Genomic DNA, 26,936 nt, shown 5'->3' with positions numbered 1-26,936 from the left:
CAATATGAACTCTCCCTCTCCTTATACTATGAATTTTTTTTTAGCGTAAGTGTTAGTACAAGAGCTAATAATCAGGTTCTCTTAATCACAAACACCTCCAAGGTTTTTCGTTCCTCTCTCCCTTCCTTCCTTTCTTTCTTTCTTTTTCTTTCTTTCTTTCTTTCTTGCTTTCTTTCTCTTTCTTTCTTTCTCTCTCTCTCTCCCTTCCTTCCTTTCTTCCTCCTTCTCTCCCTCCCTTACTTTCTTTCCTTACTTACTTTCTTTCTAATAAGAGATATCTTGATTTGATTTGTTTTTTCCCAAGACTTCCTAGCCATATGTGAGAATAATATTTTGGCTTTACATATATGATTAATCTAACATTGTAAGGATAATATTTTGGCTTTATATATCATTAGCCAATTGTCATTTGCACATATTGGTACCCCCAGTGCTTAGAAGTAAAAGTCTCTAAACAAAGTCAAGACTACTTCATCAAATAAACTAAATTCAGAATTTTAGTTTATTTTAGACAGAATTTTCAGGTGGAATCAAATGCTTTCAGTGATCCTCTTTGAGGAATGGCTACAACCAAGAGATACACTGGAAAAATATGCAGATATATTAATTATGGTTTCTACAAAAGAGAAAATGGACATTTTTGTAAATACGTTTATAGAATGGATTCCAGAATTGGTTAATGAAGTTTTGTACGTAGACACTGAGAAACGTATTTGTTGTGAACTATTGGAAAAAGCAGGACTGTTCACTGAAAGGTGACATAGGACCACTACATTTTTGCTACATTGATATTAGGAAAATTTTCATAAAGCTGCTAAATGACTAGATTGGGAATTTCTGTGTAGATAGTGAATATATAGACTCTAGCAAAACCTTGGGTAGGCTCCCATCAACTTCTTTTGTAATATGGTGAAGCATGGATTATACCAATTTAATGGTAAGTAGATTGGGGCAATAAAATGCTATATGGAGGATCAAGATCAGCCATGAGTGGAACTTTTGGTGGCCTCTATGGAAACATTTTTATTAATGGAATAAAAAAAAGACATAGATTAGACACTCATAAAATTATTGAACCTTTTATGAAGCGTGATTGTACTCTACCAGACTGAATTAAGATCTAACAGAAAGGAATGGATTTCGGATTGTCAAATTCGACTCAAAAGAATTTGAGATCTTAACCAGTATCAAGTTAATTACATTTATATACCAGTTATCTAAAATGTGCATTAGTTGATAGTAGGTTCCAAAGATCTTCTGAAATGTTCTAGAAAAACGAAGAAAGTGGAAAAAAAAAGAACAAAGAAGTTCAGATTGTCATTGGAAAGTAAATCCAAAAGAGGTTAAAAAAACAAATGGGCTTTTATATCCCATTCTCCCTGACCATTGCTTCAGGAGCCAGGATGAATCTGTGGAATAGAAGAGAGGGGGGAAAAAAATGGATGATGGATAGAACATCTGAAGATGCAGCAAAGTGAATATGATACTGATACTTCTCAATAAACAGAGAGTCTACTTCGTGAGCTCTCAATGATTCAGCCAATTGGAATGTGTGGAGCCCCTTTGGAAAGTCAGGTCATGTGCCAGCCCAGAGCAACACAAAGACAAGTACAACAGACTCTCAAGAAATTCACAATTCAGTGTGTGGAACAGACTTGCAAACCAATCATTGCAGTTCAGTGCAAAAAAGACTTTAATTGAAATTTTGGTGTTTCTTTTATTTATTATTATTATTTTTTTTAAAAAAATGCAAGAAGGGGTTTCTCAAACATCTGCAATATGTTAATACTTGGTTCATACTCACACATGTAAATAGGGTTTGAGTTCACATACATGTGGGAAACACTAGGTTCTGTACCTCTGTTGCACGATTTCACAAAGCCTTTGGTATACTTCTGTCTATTCATAACTCTCAGCAAGAAGATTATAGGAGGCAACATTTTCTGAATTATTTTTCCAGAGAAGCATGTTTCTTAGAGCTAGGGTCTTAGGGACCATACTCTGGTAAATCCTGGGAGAAAGGAACAGAGAGGAAGGCGTACCCACATCTCATTCGAACAGTTAGGGACGTCTTTATGTGGAAGGATAAAAAGTATTCCTGCAGCTGGGAGATGACAAAAGGGAAGATGAGGGAAAGGAACAAGGAAGAACACAGATAAATAAGAGATGAAAGAGCATGAGGATTTTAGGAAATGGCAAGACCCAGGTAATTGGAGAAAGTAATACACATGAAAGGCAGTGTGGCAGGTGGTATGGCTGGTCAGTCAGGTCACAGCAGATTATGATGACCTTTGGATGCACTTTGAAAGAAGTATAACTTTATCTTGTTGTGAAAGAGCCTTCAGTGTTTTCAAGCAGGGAGTGATCAGATTTCCCTTAAATAGCTTATTCTGTCAGTAGCTGTGTGTAGAGGTTGCCTGAAGACACTGCATGCAAAATCCTAGCTATTGGGCCAAGCTCAAGATTTTACTTCAAATATTCACCAAATGCTTGCTCTTTGAACAACGCTGTCAACATTATATAGATGAATGCCCATTTATCTGTGTCAGGCGTAGAGAAATAAGCAAAGGCAGAACACCTGGGGAAGCAGTGGGGCTGAGGTACAGTGAGCAGAGCCATGGCCATAATGGACGTCGAACTGCTCTTTGAGGGAAGGGTAGCATTTCAGAGGTGTGGCTTTCAGCTCATTCAGGTGTTCTGTGCAGCCCTAGAAGTGGGCCAGTGTCCTAGAGGATAGTGATTGACCAGGTATCTTCTCATAGAATAGCTCATAAATTGGTTGTTATTGCTGACAGGTCTGTGCTTTCTGTGAGTGTCATGGCTGCAGTTTGAGAAACAGAATAATGGAATAACCTACGTAATCAAAATAACATAATTCAAGAGCTTTCAACTTTAAGTTTCATCCCAGGCCCTGGGAAGCTTGTTACAGATGTAAGTTCCTGTTTTCAGCTTTAGATATCTGATTAGGTAGTTCTGGGATGGACCCCAGGCTCTTGGTTTTAACATTTGATGTAGGAGATCTCTGCCTACAAGGTGAGAAACTTTGACATAAAGGGACAGACAGACTTGATTTAATTCTGGCTCCACATTTTAGTAAATGTATGACCTAGGGCCAGAGATTTATCATCTCTAATCTTGCAGCTTCCAATCTGTGTAAGAGCGATGATGGCCTAATCACTCTCAGAGGGTTGTTGGAAAGATCAAAATACATAAGGCATATAAAGCACTTAGCGCAAAGCCTGGCACTTATTAAGTGCTCAGTCAAATGAGCTATTGTAACTACTGTTCCTCCTGGGAGCGACTTCAGTGATGTGGATTTCTGACCCAAATGCCATCTGAGGTTTCCCTTTAGTCTGTCTCCATCACTCTGATACTTCTGGAAAGGGGAAATTGAACATTAATGTTATCTTATAGAGTGGGGGCCATTTTCCAGGGCATTCCAGGAAATGTCAGCTAAGTTTTCCGGGTCAGTTCTCTAAAAAGAGCAATATCTGTGAAGTCTGGAGATGCCCTTTCAGAATTTGGTTCTAAAGAGATGTCTTTATATCTTCAATCTGGTTATGCAGGATGGCTACATTCCCTTTATTAATATTTCCATCATACTGAGTTGAGGATATACATATACTCAACCAGGGCCTCAGCTATAGAAAGTGCATGATGGGTAAGGTTGCCAGACTTAGCAAATAAAATGCAGGGCATCCACTTAAATTTGAATTTCAGATACACAACAAATAATTGTTTAGTATAGACATGTTGTTGAATTTAGTGGGGCATATTTATATAAAAGCTTATTTGTTGCTTACATAAAATCCAAATCAACTCAATTTTGAGTATTTTATCCGGTAACCCTAGGTTTAGGGCTGTAAACATGGTGAGGCATGGCACCCTCCCGACCCATTTCTATCTCACACTTCACTCCCCAGGAAGGCTGAATTAAAATTGTTATAAGGAGTGCAAAAAGATAAGCAGAATTAATGGGGGAGACGAGCAGGGGAAATTGGAGTAAGAGTGCTGTGTGAATCTCCATGGTTAACTCTGCTTGTTACATGATGAGAATTAGTCAAAAATAATACTAAGCTGTTTCCAGATTATCTCTGGGAAGGTATAGTTGTTTTACATGGCAAATACAACCTGTGAACTCCGTTCTGAGCATGATGGTTCCTGCTGTCAGAGCAATTGAAATATTTTAAAGCCAAGTTGTTATTGTGAGTGAAATGGCTTAACACTTCAAATATGGACGCTTCAGAAAATAAATGGTAGCGTGATAACTTAGTTGATCAGCTTTTGAGAAAGAGGGTAGCATTTAACTTACCAAAAGATGCCATTCAAGGCAATATTAATGAAGTAATAACAGCTGTGTCTTTATCTGTTCACCACCTATTCATTTCCTCATTATATTCAGGCTGATAACTTCAGTCATAACATATTTGTATGAGAATATGGAGATTATTGTTCCTACCAGAAAAAAAAATAAGGTATCTATTTTCTGGAGTTGTACTATGGAATCAAAACAGTGTTTCAGTTATTCCACTTTTCTATAGCTTTGAGAAAAAGAGATGCTATGGTATTCAAGCAGTGTAATGGAGAAATATATATACTCTGAAGCCAGGCAGAGGTGCATCAAATCTTGACTTCATCTTCTATATGCTGTGGGATATGGGCTATCTCTGTCTTTCTATCCATCCACATGTGTGAAGACTAATATCTCTCTCAAGGTTCATTAATATAAAGATGGATGATATAACACACCATGTATGCATTTATTGACATATATTAGTCACTTAGATTATGTCCTCCCTTTCTTCATTCCCTAATGTGTTGCACTGTGTTTGCCCTGTTTGTTTACTGATCTGCATGTCTGTGTCTGCGTGTATGTTCATAAACCCTCCAAAATAGAGGGTGTACCAGCTGTTTGCTTTGGCAGTCATGTCCAGCACTTTCCCGACACCTGCCCTTTCCTGGTTCCTTGGTTGCCTTCTGAGGACATTGCCGAGGAGATACAGTTGAGAAGGGGCAGCGGCTACTCCAGATGTGGACCTCTATCTCTCCTAAGCCCCACATGGAATCAGACCTTCTGCCTATCACAGCCCAGGAAAATGACAAATCTTTTGCATGGATAGAATAGGTGTTTGTGGTATTATTTGCAGGGTCTTGGAATCCTTGTTGTCTAAGCAAATCTTACCTTGTTCCCTGATTTTTTGTCAGATTCCACCATGGCAGCCTTTTGAAGCCTGGGATAGCAGAGCATACCAAGTACCAGTGCATCTTAGGCCCATCTTGACTCACTTCTCTAACCTCATCTCCTCTACCCACGCCATTCTCAAACAAAGCCACACTTGCTTCCTTGAACACACCATAATCTTTCTGGTTGAACCTGTCCCTTTTAACTGATCAGTTCTTTATATTGAAAGGAAGCCTGGCTCCCCGTACCAGTGCCATAAAGTCATAGATTCCTGGGACTTAATCTTCATTCTTTTACTTACTAGTGTTGTGACTTTTGGTTACATTAACTTCTGTAGGCCTCCGTTTTCCTGTATAAAGACAGGGATAATAACAGTACATATTCCAACAGCTGTTGGAATGGATGAAAATAGTTTCTCCAGTCAACCTATATCTGTTCTCTAAACTGTTCCTTCGCCTAATATTCCATCTAATACCTCAAGATAGTTATTATGGCCTATCTCTAGATCTTATCTCCTGAGTAATACAGGGTTTGAACGGCGAGGGTTATACCCGAAATTTTTTCAATAGTAAAGACTACAGTACTACATGTTCCTCAGTTGTTGAATCTTCAGATACAGGGGAACTGTGTATATGGAGGGCCAACTATAAGTTATACACGGATTTTCTGTTGTGTGATGGGTCAGTGCCCCTAACTCCCATGTTGCTCAAGGGTCAAAAGTACTTGTTTTGATATTTTCAACTCTTTCTTTCCTGCGCATTTTCTCTGGAAAACTATGGTTTGTCAGAACCTCTTCAGAAGTCTAAACCTATTTCCCAAGGTATTTTGAAATTTATATGAGATAATGCATATCATAAACATAGAGTAGCCCATGTGCAGTAGATGCTCCAAAATATCTTAATTTATCTTCTCTGTCATTCTTGGTACACTGTAATGTTACTCATTCAATTTATAATATGATTTGCTTAGTTTATCTCCATCCAGGGGGCATTTTTTAAGCAGTTTTCTATAGTTTGTTTTTTTTTTTTTTCTCCCCAGCCACTTTCCTAAATACATATGCACATTTTACATAGTAGAGGGTTTAGTGTGCAATCCTGCTTTTTTTTTTTTAATGTTTTTGAGTTTTATTGGTATTTGAATTTTGTTTAGATTTATTTTGTAATTTGTTTTGGCTTTATAGTTGTGTAAGAGATATAAACATAATGGGTTTATGCCTAGTTTTATATATCTACCATTAAAAATTTCCTTAAGTTTTTTTTTTTTTTTTTTTTAAAGGCACTGGTGTCATAAAGCTGCAGTTGTCCAAAGTAGTTTTTAGTTGACAAAAATATCTTTGAGTCACTTTTAGGGAACTAGTCTAGGGCTGCCTTTTACCAGCCTTTGTTTATATAATAGATTTACCTTCAAAATGTTAAGACTTTACATTTACTTCTATCATTTGTCATATCTGTTTTAACCCATTTTTCTGTCCAACAGGTAGAAAACACATAGATTCTTTTGTGTATATTGATTGTATCTTATAATAACTTGAACTCTTTCAGTCATTCTGATTTTTAGATAACGCGCACTGACAAGTGAGGACATAATGTGACAGGCATGGATGTTCTTTAATGTTTATGGTTAGTTGTAAAAATGGGATTGCAATCTTAGAACTACAGTTGCAAATTTCAAAATCTTCTTTCTTTGGCTTAATGTTATGACAGAAAAATGTCTTAGATTTGGTAAAGTCAATCTTCTATCCAAGAAGAATAATCTCTTACCTGTAACTTTTTATAAAGTTTTTTTTCCCCCATGTGTGGCCATTTATATATTTTACTACTGAGAAATCACTGAGTGCTCCAACAGAATTATGACAAAGGTTGCAAAGGCATGATGTTCTAGTAGCTGAACCATGGACATTAAAGGATTTAGCCTTGGAAAAGCTAGACTTTTCTCTTAGGGCTATGATGTGCAGGGGGATATTGAATTATTATACTCAGTATCCTAGGAAGCTGATGGTACTGTCAAGTCACCATTATTGGAAGAGCAATAGGTTATGAATACTATTATTCATTAAATATATTATGAACACATTGCCATTTCTGCTAGTTTAAAAAGTTATTTCAGTTTGTAGAACTGCCATTTATATAAAAAGTGAGACTGCATGCTTAACACTAAATACAAACTGTGTAATTTGTCAGTACTGAACTTCAAAAACATTTTTAAAATAAAATATATATTGGAAGCCAATTGTAATATGAGCACTGTAACATCTAATTTTGATGAAATCAGGAATTATAGAACTTCTTATGGGGAAATTTTCCTGGATGTCACTTGGAAATGGAGCCCCCTTTTAAACTTTGAAAGTGTTTAAGATCTGGTTCAGTTTGAGATTCTGCCACACACAGATGCTAACTCATATGCATGAACATCTATTATTGAAAATGCCATAAGAGCTTTTTTATCCTTCTGCATTTTTCTATCAAAGATATTTTTTCATGAAATAAAGATGATTTCATTTCCTTGGTTTCAACATTGTTTCATAGAAGAGTGGATTATTTTTTTCTCCTATCATCTGTCTTCTTTTCATATGCCTTCAATTTCCCTTCCTTATTTATTTATTTATTTATTTATTTTACTTGGAGCTCAACTCTCACCAGCAACACTTTTCATATACATGAGTTTGAAAGTCCTTTTGTATGAAGGGGGATATACTTGTGACAAATCTGAACTCTTTTCAAAATTCAAATTGGATCAATATGTTTTGAGGTTTTTGCAGTGAAATGAAAACCATTTTAAATGCATCATGTTATCTCTTCTAACTGACTTACTGAATTGAGTAGTGGGACCAACACACTCAGGAGTTTGCGGTTTAGTATTTCCAGTGCTATCAATTTATTTAGAATATTTCTGTGACTTGTTATAATAGTCACTTGGGTCAGAGTGATCTTTGAGACATTTGAGTCTGGCATCCAGATTCCTATTTTTATTATGAATTGATGCCTAGCGATGTTAAAAGACTTGGTTGTACTCAAGTAGCTAGAGACAAAGCTGGGAATCAACAGCAAGCATTTATTGACTACCTGCTACTAGGAATGGTCTTATAATTCCATCCTTAGTGCTATTATCTTTCCACAGCAGCCAAGTTAAATTCCCCATACTTTTAATCCAGTGCTGTTTACATCTAGATAACTAGATAGTTGTATTCCTTCTTCAGTGAGGGTTCTGTAAGACCTCATTGAGGTTTGATGACACCTCTGTAAAACTATTTTAATTAACAAAAATGCCTTAATACAGATGTAGTTCCCACCCTTCAGAAATTTCTTGGAAATTCAGTTTCTTGGAAAATGTCTTTGCATCCATTGTTTTCTTTTTTTAAAAATATTTATTTATTCTAGCTGCGCCAGGTCTTAGTTTTTTTTTTTTAGAAATTCACATTCTTTTATTTATTTATTTATGACTGTGTTGGGTCTTAGCCTCTGTGCGAGGGCCCTCTCCAGCCGCGGCAAGTGGGGACCACTCTTCATCGCGTTGCGCGAGCCTCTCACCATCGCGGCCTCTCTTGCTGCGGAGCACAGGCCCCAGACGCGCAGGCTCAGTAATTGTGGCTCACGGGCCCAGCCGCTCCGCGGCACGCGGGATCTTCCCAGACCAGGGCTCGAACCCGCGTCCCCTGCATTGGCAGGCGGACTCTCAACCACTGCGCCACCAGGGAAGCCCGCACCCATTGTTTTTATCTGGCTGAAGATCTGGTGTAGCAAGAGCCAGTCGTTCCTACTCTTTGATCCTTGCATTGCTAGTTTGATCTTTGCATTGCTAGTTTCATGGAGTGTCTGTGCTGCATTTATCTGTGGGTCCCCTGTGCCCAGCTCAGAGATGAGGATATAGCAGGTTCTTATTAAATGTTGTTGGAAGACTGGATTTCATTAAGTAACTTTTAATGGCTTTACATACCCTAGCATCACCTTCTATTCCACTGGAAGTGTTATTCTATTCTTACCAAATGATGTTTAAAATTCTTTCACATTGAAAAACTAAACTAAAGAAAAAGTACGGTTGAAAGAGTTTATGGCAAATTAGAGAGAACTTGGCTCTGAATTAAGTTTTCTAATTCCTGCTGTATAGAGCAAATTTTTAGAATCGGCAATCATAATTGAGCTTCAACTGGAGGCTTTGTTTTATAATTTGCTCTACGGTAATTAGAAAAATGTGCATGAAAGCATGACACGTATAAATCACAGGTATATTCATCTGGATGTATTTTGTGTACTTTATGTTTATAGCTCATTTTGTAAAGCCAAATTTACTGTATTGAAACAGACAATTAATGGAAGGTAAAGGGACTAGTATTTTCCCAGCAACTGCAATGAGCGAGGCACTATGCCAGAGCCTGTACAAACTCTATCTCTGCTAACCTTCTCTGATGCAAATATTGACACCACTTCACAAATGAGGAAACTGGACTATGTGAAAAGCTGAGCATGTGGGGGATCTGTAAGCCTGTTCTTCTTTGTGAACAAAGGCAGAGCCTAATCGAAATAATTACAACTTATATCAAACTAATTTGTGGTAGAGACAGAAGTCAAACCCAGTTCACCTGGCTGGCACTTCAGTTATTTTTACAAGGGCAGCTTGCATTACTGAGGTATTTCGAATAAGACACATTTATTTAAGTTACAATTTAACTTGCAAGATAAATCTACAGATTAATTTTTTTATGAAATACTAACACATCATAGCATCATAGTACAGTGAACGAAGACTATAAGAGCTCTCTTTTTGTGCTATTTTCCTTTGCTAAATGGAGCCAGGTGATTAGAAATTATGAAGAGGCATAAACTGGTTCAATGAAATTGAACTTGGAGACAAATCCAATTCTATATCCTAATATAGAATTTCTTAAGGTGTGCTCTTTAGAGATAGTAAGTGGTGTTTTATACACATACACACACAATATAAACAAGACAAATAAGCATGTAGGACTCTAATGAGTCCTAAGGAGGAAAAAAAAAAGTGGAGAAGAAGGTAGGGAGTGTCAGTACAAGAGTTGATTTTCTAAATAGAGTACCAGGGAAAGATTCACTGGGAAAGTAACATTAAAGATTGAAGTGAAAGAACAAGCTATGTGGATTTCTGGGGAGATTTCCAGGCAGAGGAAAGCCCAAATTCAAGAATGAAAGACCTGTGTGTCTGCAGCAAAGTGAGCGTGGGGAACTGTCATAGGATATGAGATCAGGGAAATTATAGAAACCCAGATCAGGTAGGTCCTTATGGGTTATAGTGAGGAATTTGGCTATGAATGAAATGGAAAGCCCTTGGAGTGTTTTGAGCACCAGAATGACCAAATCTGTCTTAAGGCTTATGTTTTGAGAAAAGGCAGGAATTATCAAGTGGAAAAGCAGACAGATCATGTAGGGGGCCATTGCAAAGGCCCAGAGATGGCATGATGGTGACCTGCACAAAAATTTCAGCAGTGGAGTAGGTGAGCTAAAGTCAGATTCTGGATCTGTATTGAAGGGAGAGATGTACTGGATTTGCTGATAAATCAGATAATGGGTTTGAGAGAGAGCAATCAAGGATGATTCCAGAGTTTCAGACTCAGTAAATGGAAGGATGGTTGCCACTTATTAGAATGGACAAGACCTTGAGAGGAGGAAGTTTGAAGAGGGAAGGTTAAGTATTAAGAATTAATTTTTAGATGTAGTAATTTTGAGATGCTTTTTAGGTCTTGCCATGCAGAGGTTGGTTTAGCAGACGGAATACTAAAGTAGGTGGTCAGTGTCACCCAGTGGCAAACTGTTGACATAGAGCACATGGGCATTCCAAAATTAGAATGGTCTACATTTAAGAGGCCAATTCTAATTTATAGACTCCTCAACATAAATTAAACATCTATAAGCTACTTTAGTGCAGCCGTGCTTCTGGCAGAAACAAGCAAACAGAAAAAGAAGGAGTAGGGAGGTGGCAAAATCACTACCTCCAACCTAAAGCAGGTCTCATTCCTTGTCTTTTGGAGACTAGAAGGTGGAGTTAACCATAAAATAGCAGTGGTGGTCGCTGTGTGCTTTGACATGGCTCAACACTGCCTCTGAAGGAATCTCTATAGGAGGTTTTCTCAAGAGTCCTGCTGATGAGAAGCGCTCTGCTCTCAACATCTTCAATTAATTCAGCCTTAGAGGAGTTGCTGCTGGTCTATAGATCTTCTGTTTTGACAGATAGCTTGTGACGTCACTCTGTCAGTCTGAACGATTTCTATTTTGAGACTGATGGCAGCTAGCCAGAAAAGCCAATACTTTTAAGTGAATTTAATAGACTCTATTCAAATGCTACTTGAGTTGCTATGGAAACCTTATTAGAAAATATTGAGAATATACATGATCTCCCTCCTAGGCAATTTTTTTTTTTTTCTAAACAACTTTAGTGCCTTTATGTGTAGAAAAACAATTTTTTTTTTTAGTGTGAACATATAAAGTGTATAAAATGGTAAGTGTGAAGTTTAAACATTTAATATAAAGCACAAAACCACGTAACCATCTAGTTCAAGGAAATAAACACTGCTGGCTATTTAGAAGCCAATCACTTGCCTCTTCCAAATCACAGAATCCTCTCAAAAAGAAAAAAAAAAAAAAATCAATCAATATCCTATTATGGTATCTATTGTCTTGCCTGTGTTTAGCATTTTCTCACCTGAACACTGTAGTTTAATTTAGCCTTATTAATTGTATATTAATATACATATTTGAATATATATTCATTGTTTGAATATATAATAATTTATTCATCTATTCCACTGTTCATTGGCCTTTGTTTTTTTCCTAATCTTAGAATATTACAATAATTCTGCCTTGAACATTTCATTAGCCATATTTGTGTAAATGTGTATTCATTTCCATTTAATATTGTTGGGCCATGGAGTGTACTTATCTTCACATTTAATAGATACTGCAAACTTCTTTTTTTTCAGTGGTTTTGTTGTTTTGTCATTTATTTTCCCAAAGAGGTTCAACTGATTTACGTTCCAACCAGAATTGTGTAAAAATTTCTGTTATTCTATATTCTCTCCCACATCTGAAATGGTCCCTAGTTTTAATATTTTGCCATTCTACTCAATGTGTAATAGTATCTCATTTATCTTTCCGAAATGGGAGTTTGAGTACATTTTCATATTTATTTGACATTCCGAAAACTTGTGTGAAGTATTTGTTAGATCTCTCACTTGTTTACCAAAGGATTTTCTTATTTTCTTATCAGTTTCTTACAGTAATCATTTACATAAGATAATTTACAGCTTTATAATAAGTCTGTATTTCTGATAGATCAAGTAAGTCAAACTTATGCTTATCCTAGGGTGTCCTGGTTATCCTGGGCTATTTGTGTTTCTGTATACATTTTACAATCAACTTTTAAAAATGGAAAAAAATTATTTTGATTTTCATTGCAATTACATTAAATCTGCAGATGAGTTAGGAAAGTACTTATAAATCTTTAAAACTTAAATCTTCTAATTCATGATCACAGTATAGCCCTTCACTTGTTTAGATCTTCCTTAAACTTTTTCTCAATAATGTTTTATAGATTTCTGCCCAGAGGTTTTGAACATCTTTGTTAGATTTATCCCTTGATATTTAAATTTTTATGCTGTTATAAACAGTATCACTTTTTAAATTGTTCTTTGTTGTTGCTGTAGAGAAATTAGATTGATTTTTATACACTGACTTTATATCTAACAACCTTACTATACTTACTTATTACTTCTAATAATTTATCTGTAGATATTTTGGATAGTCTATTAAATCATATCATATGAATAATTTTTATCCTTATTTTTTATCCTTAAATGTAAATATTTTTTCTTCTTACTGTCTTTTTGTACTGGCTAGAACTTCCTGTACAGTATTGATTAAAAATAGTGATACTGTGTTTCATTTCTTTATTCCCAATCTCAGAGTGGAATCTTTTGACATTTTATCACTAATTATGATGTTTGCTTACGGCTTTAATACCACCTGCTATCACAATAAGAAAATTCCTTTCTATTTTTAGTTTGCAAAGTTTTTTTTTTTTAATTATAAATTTGCATCAAATTTTACCAAACACTCTTTCTGACTCTGTTGATCTCATTATATGATTTACCCTTTAGTTTATTAATGTGGTCAGCTAAATTGATTAGTTTTCAAGTGTTAAGTCAGTTTTGCAATCCTAGAATAAACCCAACTTAGTTGTGATATATTATACTTTTTTACTACTGCTAGATTTAGGTATTCTATTTTTTAAGGATATTTTTTATTCATTTTTATAATTGTAATTTGGGTCTTATTTTACTCTGAAAAAATTGAGACATATTGATTAATTATAGACCTTTTTAGGTCTAAAAACAAAAATTCCTCAGTCCAGCCAGAATAAGGCAAGTAAAGAATAAAAAAAGAATGAGAAAACAATAAAGCAAAGGAGATTCAAATAGAAGACACATTAAAAATGTTAAAAATAAATTTTAAAAATGTAAATAATCATAATTAATGGAAACACACACATGCACACACCAGGCAAATAATACCCAGAATAATGCCGATGAAGTATTATTGATATTAGATAAAGTAAAATTTGAAGAAAGTTTACTAGAGATAATATTCTCACTAGTTAATAATAAAATGTTCACTTAACTAGGAAGGTATGAAATTGTAAAGTTATATGTACCTCACAATATAACTTCTTACCTTTATGCAACCTCAAAATATATAAAGGTAAAAATATGTATATGTACATTTCTATATATCTGTAATATTGATAGTATACAAGACACATATAAATATTTATACCATAAGACGAGGTCTTAACATACCTCCCTTGTTTCTTAGATCAAAGAAGCAAACAAAAAAATCCAAAGGTTTATATACAGTATAAAGAGTATGAATAACAAACTTGATTTAATGGACACCTAATGAATATTATACTCAACATTTGGAGAGCACATCTTCTTTCCAAGAATATATCTAACATTTATAAAAATGACAACACTCTAGCCCATAAGGCTAGTCTCAACAAATTTCAAGATTTAATATTATGCATACTGTAGTTTCTATCCACAATGCAAAAAAAGTAAAAATCAATAACAAAAAGAGGATCACTTATGCCTCTCATGATTAGGGACTATAACACACTTATAACTAATTTTAGATCAAGGAAGAAAACAAAAATACTTCACATCAAAATGTGTAGGATAAAGCTAATGCTGTGCTGAGAGGTAAATACATTGACCTTTCTTATGTTAGAAATCCAGAGGTCCAGTGTACTGAGCCAAACTTTTCACCACAAGAAGTTAGAAAATATAAGCCATAATAAATCTAAAATAATAGAAGTAACCAATAAAGGATACAAGAAATAAGTCTTAAAATTATCACACAAAAGGGAGGATTGGAAGAGCCAAATCTTGGTTATTAGAAACCTATCCTAACGGAAAACACCATGCTCATTTGACTTTGTAAATGAATTCTTTGTTATATACCAGAAACAGGTAATTTTAATTTACTCAGCCTCTTCCAGAGAATTGAAAAGAGAAAATACTTCAAAATTCATTTTAAGTGGCTAGCATAACCTTAAAGCCAAAACCTGACAAAAACAGTACAAGTAAGGAAAGAGCAATCTAAATCCAGCAAAGTATACAAAAGATCATATCACTTGATCAATTTTTGTTTATTCCTGAAATGCAAGTTTGCTTTAATATTAGCAAATGTACTAGCATAATTCACCATATTAGAAGAATAAAGGAGAAAAAATGATGATGTTGAGAGGAGCAAAAAAATTAATAAGCCTAGTGTATACCATGACACTTTTCAAACTAAAAGTGGAAAGGAATTTTCTCAAAAAATCCTTAACATCTTGGTATATCAAAAAAAATGATAAAACAGCCAAGTCACTATGGAAGAATCCTTTCCTTTCTTGTGTTAATGTGCTGCTTACATTTGTATATTATATTCTACTTGATGGTAAATTTTGCAAGATGTCCCTTTGGCATCAGAAACAAGATAAGATGCCCATGACTTCCATTCTTGTTCAATATTGTACTGGAAATTCATTGTCAGTGTAGTCAGACAACAAAAGAGAGAAACTTGTCATTACTTGGCAGTGATAACTGTTGCTCAGGAGAATCTGCATGTGATTATTAGAATTAACAAAGAATTTAGCAAAATTGTTTGTTAAAATCATCAACATAAAAAATCAATTGCATTTTTATATAACTTACAAAAAACTATTTACTCTGGAAGCAAATACAATAGTACCAATAAATCTAACGAGATATAAAAAGGTGTAAAGATGCAACTTTTTTATTTTTTGAGGAGCAAAATGACAAGAAGGACAAAAATATATATAGCTTGAAGAAGAACAAGCTAGAGCATTTACCCTCCCAGGTATCAAGAATTAGTATAAAGATAGCAGCATATTAGTATCAATACATGGATGGACAAATAGCTAAGGGAACAAAAGAAAGAACATAAATGCTGACTCTAGCATGTATGGAAACTTGAATCCTGACAAAGAGGCAACTGTGGATCAGTTGGCAAAGGATGGACTATAAAATAAATAATTGAAAAATTGGATACTTTTCTTTAATTTTGTTAAATTTTATTTTATATTGGAGTATATTTGATTTACAATGTTGTGTTAGTTTCAGGTGTACAACAAAGTGATTTAGTTATATCAATACGTATACATATATCTATTCTTTTTCAGATTCTTTTCCCATATGGGCTATTACAGAGTACTGAGTAACGTTCCTTGTGCTATACAATAGGACCTTGTTGATTGTTTCTTTTATATATAGTAACATGTATATGTTAATCCCAAACTCCTAATTTATCTCCCCTGCAACCTTTCCCCTTTGCTAACCATAAGTTTGTTAAGTTTGTGAGTCTGTTTCTGTTTTATAAATAAGTTTACTTATATCATTTTTTTTTAGGTTCCACATATAAGTGATATCATAAGGTATTTATTTGTCTTTGTCTGACTTCACTTAGTATGATAATCTCTAGATACATCCATGTTGCTGCAAATGGCATTATTTCATTCTTTGTATGGATGAGTAATATTCCATTGAATATATGTACCACATCTTCTTTATCCATTCCTCCGTCAGTGGACATTTAGGTTTCTTCCATGTCTTGGCTATTGTAAACAGTGCTTCAGTGAACATTGGGGTGCATGTATCCTTTTGAATTATGGTTTTCTCTGGCTATATGCCCAGGAGTGGGATTGCTGGATCATATGGTAGTTCTATTTCTAGCTTTTTAAGGAACCTCCATACTATTCTCTATAATGGTTATACCAATTTACATTCCCACCAGCAGTGTAGGAGGGTTCCCTTTTCTCCACACCCACTCCAGCATTTATTGTTTGTAGACTTTTTGATGATGGCCATTCTGACCGGTGTGAGGTGATACCTCATTGTAGTTTTGATTTGCATTTCTCTAACAGTTAGCAATGTTGAGCATCTTTTCATGTGCTTTTTGGCCATCTGTATATTTGCTTTGGAGAAAAGTCTATTTAGATCTTCTGCCCATTTTTTGATTGGGTTGTTTGTGTTTTTTTGCTATTGAGCTGCATGAGCTATTTGTATATTTTGGCGATTAATCCCTTTGTCAGTCATATCATTTGCAAATATTTTCTCCCATTCTGTGGGTTGTCTTTTTGTTTTGTTTATGGTTTCCTTTGCTGTGCAAAAGCTTTTAAGTTTAATTAGGTTCCAATTGTTTATTTTTGTTTTGCTTTTCATTACTCTAGGAGGTGGATCCAAAAAGATGTTGCTGTGATTTATCTTTATTTATTAAATAGGGCATAAAAATCCTATCCATTAAGTAAGAGCTTAATAAAAATTATTGTATTAAAATTAAGACCTTGTCTATGTCAAAAGACTACATAAGAGTGACAACACAAGTCACAAACTAGGACAAGACATTTTCACTACATATAACACATATCAGATTAGTATTCTAGAGATCAATACAAAAACAGCAAAAAGTCCAATAGAAAAATTAAGCTTGATAAGGAAGAGAAAATACACATAGCCTGTGAGTATATGAAAAGATGCTCAACATCATTTCTTGTTTAAGAAATGCAAGTTAAAATCATAATGAGATATTTCACAATCAATTGACAAGCAAGATAGAATAGAATAGACTTAACTAGACTCAAGTCAACTCAGTCGAACTCAACTCGGCTAGACTAGACTAGACTAAAATAGAACAGAAATTTTGATACAATCTGGTGTTGGCTAGATTTGAAACAACAGGAAATCTCTTTCACTTCTGGCAGTGTAATGCCATTCCTACTCATATACCATAAAAATACTCTTGCAGATGTGCTTTAAAAAAATGTATATGAATATTCATGATATTGTTCATAGCAGTCAAAAAAATCTGAATATCCATAATTAATAGAATGGATAAATAAATTTTGGTGTAATCAATCATTCAGTAGAGTATCATACAGCAACCAAAAGGAAAAATTGGAAAAACATGAACCATCATGGAAAAATTTAAAAGAAAGACAGTATTAAATGAAGCAAGTAGCGCACTGAGAAATCTGAATACTAATATCCCATTTATTTATTTATGCATGTATACATATAATGTATATATGTGTGAGTAGTTTACAAACGGGAAAATGAACAATATCTTGTCTAGGTGTAATTATCTGGGGTTATTTACATGTTGTTGAATTCTTGTTGATAATTGTCTGATGAATCATACATGGCTATGATTTACAAATTTCAGGAAAGTGATTATCTCTATAGGGAAAGCAAGGGTGTGTGTGATCAGAGAGGAGCTGACAGTATCCAATAAGAGACTACTGATGTTAAATTTCTTAAACTGGGTGTATGCACTGGTTAGTTTTACATATTCCATCAACTGTATGCTTATCTTTTATGTATCTTCACACCTATAACATGTTTTACAATAAAATTTTTGAATAACTTGAAAAAAAGACAAAAATGTATTAAAATCAGGCAAATTTGTTGTGCAAAATGTTACACAATTCCTTTTATATAATTGGGGAAAAGAATCCTACAAGGATAAAAACCAAGCTGCTAAATATATATATATGTCTATTTATGTCAACATCTCCAGTTATCTTTGTGTTTAGCAATAGTTGATTTTGGCTCTAAGATTAATATGTCATTATTCCCCTTTGGAATTCCTTTCCTTTATGTTCCACTCAGAACCCTTTAACTTCTCTGCCACCTCTCACCTCTTTTCCTGTAAATTTGTATTTTCCTTTAAGATTCAGTTCATCCATTGCCTCCTCTGAGAAAGATTCCTGAGAAGCCCTTCCCCTGCTGACACAGCCTTCTTTTGGGCCCTACTAGTATTCTGATGTATTTCTATCATTGCATTTTCTGTATGGTCTTGTTATTAACGTTTGGATATTGTCCCACTTGACCGTGAACTATTTGAGAGCAGGGAGCTGTATCATTTTTTCCTGGACTCCCAGCTCTTAGCACTGTTTCCTCACATCCTGTGGGCATCCAATATACCTTTGTCAAACAAGGGAGGGAGGACAGGCAGATAGTGACTTTCTTTATGCCTGAGAAGCTTGATGGTAAGATGGCATAAACATGAAAAGTTAAATGAGATTTTAAAAATAGTTTAAGACAATTTGAGCCAAAAATATGAAAGGCAATCCAGCACTATAAAATTTCATTTCTCAGATGAATGCCGTAAAATGAAAACTGTATGAAGGTTTACAGAAGGTGAGTGATGGCCAAGGTTTGAACCTCAGCTCTGTTATTTGTTTGCTGGATGAATTCCATTTCCTTATCTGTAAATACAGATAACTGTTCTACCATACCATAGGGTTGTTGGGAGGATTAAATGTGATAATGCTGGTTAAGTACTCAGCACATGTGGAAGTGCTCCTGTGTCCCATGGGTATTATTTTTCCAAGCTTGAGTGTTTCTAAAAGGCTATAAAGAGCTGGAGTTTAAACAGACTCACAGACATAGAGGTCAGACTTGTGGTTGCCAAGGGGAAGGGGGGAGGGAGAGAGATGGACTGGGAATTTAGGGTTGGTTGGTTCAAACTATTACGTCTAGAATGGATAAACAGCAAAGTCCTACTGGATAGCACAGGGAACTATATCCAATATCCTGGGATAAACCATAATGGAAGAGAATATTTAAAAAAGAATGTATATATGTGTAAAACTTGAGTCACTTTGCTGTACAGCAGAGATTGACACAACATTGTAAATCAGCTATACTTCAATTAAAAAAATAATAAAACAAAAATAAATTAAGAAAAAAAGAAATGGTGACTATTTGAATAGGAAGCAATCTGGGAGTTTGCAAGTACAGTTTCCATGAGAGAAGATAAGAAAGGAATGAGGCATTTATGGAACCTCTTCAACATGTCAGTTGATTGGCCAGGCAACTTGCTGACATTCTACCATTTAATGTTCACAACCAGCCCTTACCGAGGTCCTACCAACCCCATTTTACAGACAAGAAAACTGAGCCTCAGAGAATGTGAAGCACATGTTCAGTGGAACCAGGCAAGGCAGAAGAGGAGTCAGGGATTTCTGGAACCTTTCCTGTGTCTGGCAAAGAACGATGAAAGCTGCGCTGTGAATGGATTTGCGAATGTGCATCTTATTTCCCACGAAATGCCTGTTTACAGTTGTAGGATATCTAAGAGTAGATTTTAATGAGAGGAATGATGTTTTGATTTCCTACATAGAAATGCACGTGAACTTTGATGTATTTAAAATATGTAACTGAAAACAGCTGCTTGTCAAAAAATCGAAGTGACTACCTCTAAATGTGGTTTGTAAGTCTGCTAACAACCTCAAACTAGATTTAATGTCATGTTTTTACAACACACTGTATGGGTAGTAATCAGTATGGAAGTTTGTCTCTTTCTTCCCAAAGGATTGTAGCAGGAATGAAATTCATTAAGTTTGAGAAACCATCCCTGCTGGGAGCTGAGTTGGAGTCCCTGCCTCAGAGTAGCAAATGGAATTGCATTTTAAAGAAACCTAGAGTCTTTCTTCTTGGCACCAAATTCCACGCTCATGATTAGCAGGAGTCAGTCATCAGCTGAAATCATCCTGGTCCTTCACCGACTCCAGTTTGGTCTGTTTCCATCCATCTGCTCATGTGAGATGAAATTTGCTTTGGTGAAGGGCAAATGCAAAGATCACCAGCTTGGGCAACTTTTACCATCACAATGTGCTGTTTACATCTCTGAAAAAGGACTTGATTAAGATGCAGCAAAATAGTGTCTTTAAAATGTGAGTAAATGTATACTCCTATGAATGTATTAAGTCCTTATGGAAGAAAAAGAATTTGGAAGGTCTGCATATTCGCTTCAAAATTTTAAATTAGACTTGAGTTAAATAGCTTTTGAGAAACAAGTAGATGTTCTTAAACCATAATCTAATGTTGAGAGAACTGAATAATTTTTGATACAAGTAAATTTAAATGATAAATAGCATAAGATGGTTAACTGTCCAGATAAAAGGTAAAATTTATTGCTTCATGACTGAATTCACAACACTACACAAAAGATCCATCTGGAATTTAACTGACAAGTCCAGGAAAACAAACAGATCTTGTTTCTGATGTCTTGATTTCTTGAAGGACTGGTGCTTTCAAGTAGCTAAGATGTCTTAATGTATTATAAGATAACAAGAGAAATGTTTCACACTCAATAATGTCGTAATAATATATTGTGAAGTATGTTCACTTAGCCCTTACTATATAGAGGGAGACCCCTATAGGCCTTACAGCCCAGCAACCAGAGCCCCTTCCCTGGCATCACATTTCAGGGCTTCTTATCTTGTATAGCAAACTTGCTTAGCCTTCTCGGGGGAGGCCAGAAGTGCCAGAGTCAAAGCCCCAAGAGCAACCCTAAACCAATGAGAGATGGTTACAGTGGATGTGTAAGTCCCCAGCTTCTTGTCCCACAGAGGGATAATCCTGAGGTGCATTCCGCACAGCCTCTTAGAGAGTTTACCCTGGGGTTGAGCCCGAGGTGTCCACAGCAGTAAAGTGCTAATTAACCCACTTTCCGTTGGTTTCTTCTTTTTCCTTTCTCACTTCTGTATACGCTCACAGTGCTTCTGGGGCCAATTCTCCACTCCTACTCTAAGATGCCCACTAAAACATGGATCCAAGAGGGTGGGACTAACAGAGCTCATGCCTCCATTTCAAGACCACCCTCCAGGAGTCAGGAATCCAGAGTTCCCCATTCAGATGCTTCAGGGGCTGTTCAGGTCCCTCTCTCCATGGGCTCTGACTTCTTGAGAGCAGACTGTACCATTATGCACAACTCTAGCCTTGAAATTTGGAATGAGCTTGGACATGCAGACTGATTGTCCATACACACGTACATACGCTCTTGAAGAGAGGGAATAGGGTGAGAAGAGAAAAGGGGCAGGCTCTGGGCTCGGGGTCTCCAGTTGCGCTCTTGGCTTGATTTCTCAAACCATAGGCATAGGCATGAATGGAAGGAGCACTGACTGAGAGTCACAGGCTGTGAGTTTTACTCTGGATGTCACAAGTTAAATGCAGTGAATTATTGGCAGGTGATCTAACTGTCCTGGTCTTTAACTACTTCATGTGTGAAATGAGAGATGTATATAAATTTATTTACAAGGCCCCTTCAAGATCGTAGGTTCTTACAGTCAAAGTCATTGAGAGCAGTTCTCTCACACATAAGGAATACTTAAAAATTCCCCTTTAATTTCTGCCTAGAAACTCTGAATGTTCACCCTGGATGAGTTATTGTTCTCATGACACCTGCTCTAGGCCTCTTCCTGCTTCTTGGTTGAAAGAACACAGAGTCCAAAGGAACGTGGATAATGGCTCTTATAATTTAGGTAAAATAATGGAGAGAAAAGCTGTATTTGCAATATGAACACAACCGTGAAAACAAAAACAAAATATATGACCAGGGCAAGGGACTTAGAAGAAAATGTATCAATATAAAAACAGTGGTTCTCCTTTGATTGTAGAAGTGTGGATGGTATTTTTCTCTGTAGTTTTACCTTTTTCCTACCTTTGCTTTTCTTAGCATCAATAGCTTTGTCAGCATACATTCAGAGACAGCATGGAAGAATAGTCAAGAATAAAATTGTCACTCTTACAGCCATTTGAAACAGTCCAGAAACTAGCATGGTACTTTTATTGTAAAAAATAGACTTGGGCATTGACAATACTATTTAAAGATGTAGAGGAAAATGTCTGGGGAATTGATTTTTAAGGGGAATTTCTGTATGTTTAAAGGGCCCTAAAAAACATTTTTTTTATAAGAGGAACTAAGTACATCAGACATACCCTCATATCCTGACAAGTCACTGCTATGAGGTTATTATAGGGTAGAAGAAATTATAGAGGTCACAGGAGGGGTTACAGGAGTCACTGCTATGAGGATATTATAGGGTAGAAGAAATTATAGAGGTTACAGGATGTTTTCAATAGCAGGCATATGAAAAACAACTTGATTGCATCTATAGTATAAATTCTAATCATTAAAATAGCAGTACTACTGTTATTAAATGCATACAAACTTTATAGCTGATCATTGTTTTCTCAAATATTATCCCATTTAACATGCCATTAGTATAAGTTAAGCATTATAAATGTCTTAAAAATTATTAATTTTAGAAAGTATGCTGTAATCTCTTTGAAAATAACATGAACTTTCTTTAACTGATACTATATAGGTAAGGGGAGAAATAAAATCTAATTCCTAGCCAAATATTAATAACAATTATTATTAAGAATGTAATAAATAATATGTATGCTATATCAGATACTCTTAAAAGTTTTCTACATGCATTACCTCATATTTTAATCACAGTGATCTTATAGGGTTGGTATAATTATCAAATTATGTTACAAATGAAGAAAATAAGACCCAGAAACATAATATGATTTGCTAAAGCCGCTCAGATAATAAATGGTGGAGCTGAAAATCTAGTCGTATCCTAAAGGCTAATACCCTTATTATGGTAAGACTCTGTGAGAGCATTTTGATGACTGGATTAGTTTAAAGAAGTTTTTATTTTTTATTTTTTCATGGATTTTTTTCTTTGTTTTGCTTTTATTGCTAGTGAATTGGTATTGCTGACCAGGATAACACAAAATTAGATCCTAGGTCTGAAACTATAAGAGCTCTATAATCATCGAATCAATCTAATGAAGGAACTACAGGTTTTTCCAAAATTTTATGGGAGTTAGTTAATGTAAATGTTTCAAATAATAAATACTACCAGAACTATCTATGAGCATACATTATAAAGTCTATTTTTTTAATTTAATTTTTATTTTATATTTTAGTTGATTTACAATGTTGTGTTAGTTTCAGGTGTACAGCAAAAGGATTCAGTTATACATATACATATATCCATTCTTTTTGAGACTCTTTTCCCATATAGGCTATTACAGAGTACTGAATAGAGTTCCCTGTGCTATATAGTAGGTCCGTGTTGATTGTTTATTTTATATATAGTAGTATGTTAATCCCAACCTCCTAATTTATCCCCCCCTGCCCCAACTTTCCCCTTTGGTAACCATAGGTTTGTTCTCTAAGTCTGTGAGTCTGTTTCTGTTTTGTAAACAAGTTCATTTGTATCATTTTTTTAGGGTCCCCATATAAGTGGTATCATATGAAATTTGTCTTTCTCTCTCTGACTTACTTAGCATGATAGTCTCTAGGGCCATCCATGTTGCTGCAAATGGCATTATTTCATTCATTTTTATGGCTGAGTAATATTCCAATGTATATATGTACCACATCTTCTTTATCCATTCATCTGTCAGTGGACATTTAGGTTGCTTCCATGTCTTGGCTACTGTAAATAGTGCTTCAATGAACATTGGGGTGCATGATGTATCTTTTTGAATTATGGTTTTCTCTGGCTATATGCCCAGGAGTGGGATTGCTGGATAATATGGTAGTTCTATTTCCAGCTTTTTAAGGAACCTCCATACTGTTCTCTATAATGGTTGTACCAATTTACATTCCCACCAACAGTGTAGGAGGGTTCCCTTTTCTCCACAGCCACTCCAGCATTTATTGTTTGTAGACTTTTTGTTGATAGCCATTCTGACTGGTATGATGTGATATCTCATTGTAGTTTTGATTTGCATTTCTCTAATTATTAACGACATTGAGCATCTTTTCATGTGCCTATTGGCCATCTGTATGTCTTCTTTGAGAAATGTCTATTCAGGTCTTCTGCCTGTTTTTCGATTGGGTTGTTTGTTTTTTTGTTGTTGAGTTGTATGAGCTATTTGTATATTTTGGACATTAAGCCCTTGTCGGTCACATCGTTTGCAAATATTTCTCCCATTCGGTATGTTGCCTTTTCATTTTTTTAATGGTTTCCTTTGCCATGCAAAAGCTTTTAAGTTTAATTTGGTCCCATTTGTTTAGTTTTTGTTTTTATTTTCATTACTCTGTGAGGTGGATCCAAAAAGATATTGCTGCAATTTATGTCAGAGAGTGTTCTGCCTATGTTTTCCTGTAAGAGTTTTATAGTATCCAGTCTTACATTTAAGTCATTAATCCATTTTGAGTTTATTTTGTGTATGGTGTTAGAGAATGTTCTAGTTTCATTCTTTTACATGTAGCTGTCCAGTTTTCCCAGCACCGCTTACTGAAGAAACTGTTTTTTCTCCATTGTATATTCTTGCCTCCTTTGTCATAGATTAGGTGACCATAGGTGCGTGGGTTTACCTCCGGACTTTCTATCCTGTTCCAGTGATCTTTATTTCTGTTTTTGTGTCAGTGCCATACTGTTTTCATGACTTTAGCTTTGTAGTATAGTCTAAAGTCAGGGAGCCTGATTTTTCCAGATTCGTTTTTCTTTCTCAGGATGGCTTTGGCTCTTTGGGGTCTTTTGTGTTTCCATACAAATTAAAATATTTTTTGTTCTAGTTCTGTGAAAAATGCCATTGGTAATTTAATAAGGATTGCATTGAATCTGTAGATTGCATTGGGTTTGAATTTATTTAAAATGCATATTGGTCTTTTATTCTGTCTTACCCAGAGGGGACTTACTTTGGGGCATTTTGATATGTCAAAGATCATTTATAATCTCAACAAAATATAGCACATTTATTGGGCTTTATTCTTTATCTTTCAAACACATTTTAAATATTTATAATTACAGAAACTTTGAATTCTTTGTCTTTAACAGGCCTCTCTAAAGGCTGAAAAACTGTGTGTGTGTGTGTGTGTGTGTGTGTGTGTGTGTGTGTATGTGTGTGAGTGTGTAAGAGAGAGATTAATTCACTATCACACTGTCACTACCAGCAACCATACTCCATGGGATCAGTTCAGACTCTCAGAGCTGGGACTCACTTCATCTTATTTTTTTGAAATGGAGCTGTTACAAGAGCTGGGAAAGCATAAGTAAATATAAAACTAGTTTTTGTGTGGTGTGTGTATGCGTGTATGTGTGCCTTTTATTGGTCATTGTTCCAACTCCCTCAAACCTCAAAGTGATGGGGAATATATGGCTAGAATATGGGAGGATGGGAGGCCAGAAGGATGGACACTGAAAAGACAATTCACAAAAGATCCTGGAGTCCTTCCTACACAAATACCCAAAGGCCTCCTCATTCTCAGAAATGCCAATGCTGCTGTGTCTATGATGAACCTCTCACCTCCACTCCCAACAAGTGCTTAGAGTGTTATTTAAGAAGAATAATGGGCCCTTTATGATTCCCTGTAGCTGATAGTTAAACAGCAGCAGAATGGAACCTACAGAAAAGGTGAAAATTTCTTAAGCACCAACAGTGAACTGAACACAGTGGGATAAAGTCAAACAGAGCTGCAGATAGCTAAAATTATATGTGAAAGTCATTTATAATTTTAAGGAACTTGGCTGTGGTATACATATCCATGCTTAAGTTACTCATATACCTACTGCCAGTCCTCACAGTTTGGAAGACTTGTGATTTCATAGTTTAGTAATCACCATGTTTTTTAAATGATACTTGCTTTTATTTAGAGACACTGTCATCAAGATGACTCCTAATTTGATTTAAAGTAGACCCCATTATATTAGAGTTTCCATTTATTTTAGGTCTTCATGTTTGTTACTATAGCTGAATGCATAGATGGATAGGTGAATATAGAGATAGAACCAACTGAAAGACACAGATGAGGCCATTTCTAGTAACATTTTTTCTGTTAGCATATATAAATATATGGTATACATATGATAATATATATTTTATCAATTACTTACAAAAGATGAATTGTATTTTATTTTACATTATTATATATATAATATATATGTGTATCTATACATATGTTATAAAGACAAGCAAGATTTGAGACAAAAGGAGTGAAGTCTGCACTTACATATTTGTTAGCTTTGATTTCTGCACGTGTTTTGCATCTCCATCCCGCTCAAGTTTGTCATTTTTACATGGTCAGCTTGTGTCTTTCTTAACTACTTTCTTTTCAACATGCAAAGTAGAATTTCTAAAACTCCAGGTATGCTATAACAGATGGTGGCATGGTAATCACAGCTTCTCTTTATTGCATCACGGATGTTCATTAATCCTTTATAAGTAGCCTTGAAACATGAAGAAAAGGGAGCAAGGTGGGGAAGATTTTTCATGCAAAAAGCATCAAAGTGATAGTCTAGAAGGAGAGAGTATACTGAAACAGTGTTCCTCAGTCATTTTTTCATATCAACATAGAAAATAATATTTGTGAGGTGTTCAGGGGTACCCTGAAGGCTATCTGAGTCATAGGAATGC

At 35.3% G+C, this 26,936-nt stretch overlaps 1 protein-coding gene across 4 annotated transcripts in view; it reads left to right on the top strand.

Moving 5' to 3' along the window:
* Positions 1 to 26,936, top strand: part of NRG3 (neuregulin 3) — a 1,107,816-nt gene that overhangs the window by 981,482 nt on the left and 99,398 nt on the right. The gene's annotated exons all lie outside the window — the stretch shown is intronic.

Source organism: Balaenoptera ricei, chromosome 16, assembly GCF_028023285.1.
Source record: "Balaenoptera ricei isolate mBalRic1 chromosome 16, mBalRic1.hap2, whole genome shotgun sequence".
Classification (NCBI taxonomy): Eukaryota; Metazoa; Chordata; class Mammalia; order Artiodactyla; family Balaenopteridae; genus Balaenoptera; species Balaenoptera ricei.
Note: the sequence above shows the minus strand (reverse complement) of the source record. Positions and strands in the feature narration are given on the sequence as shown.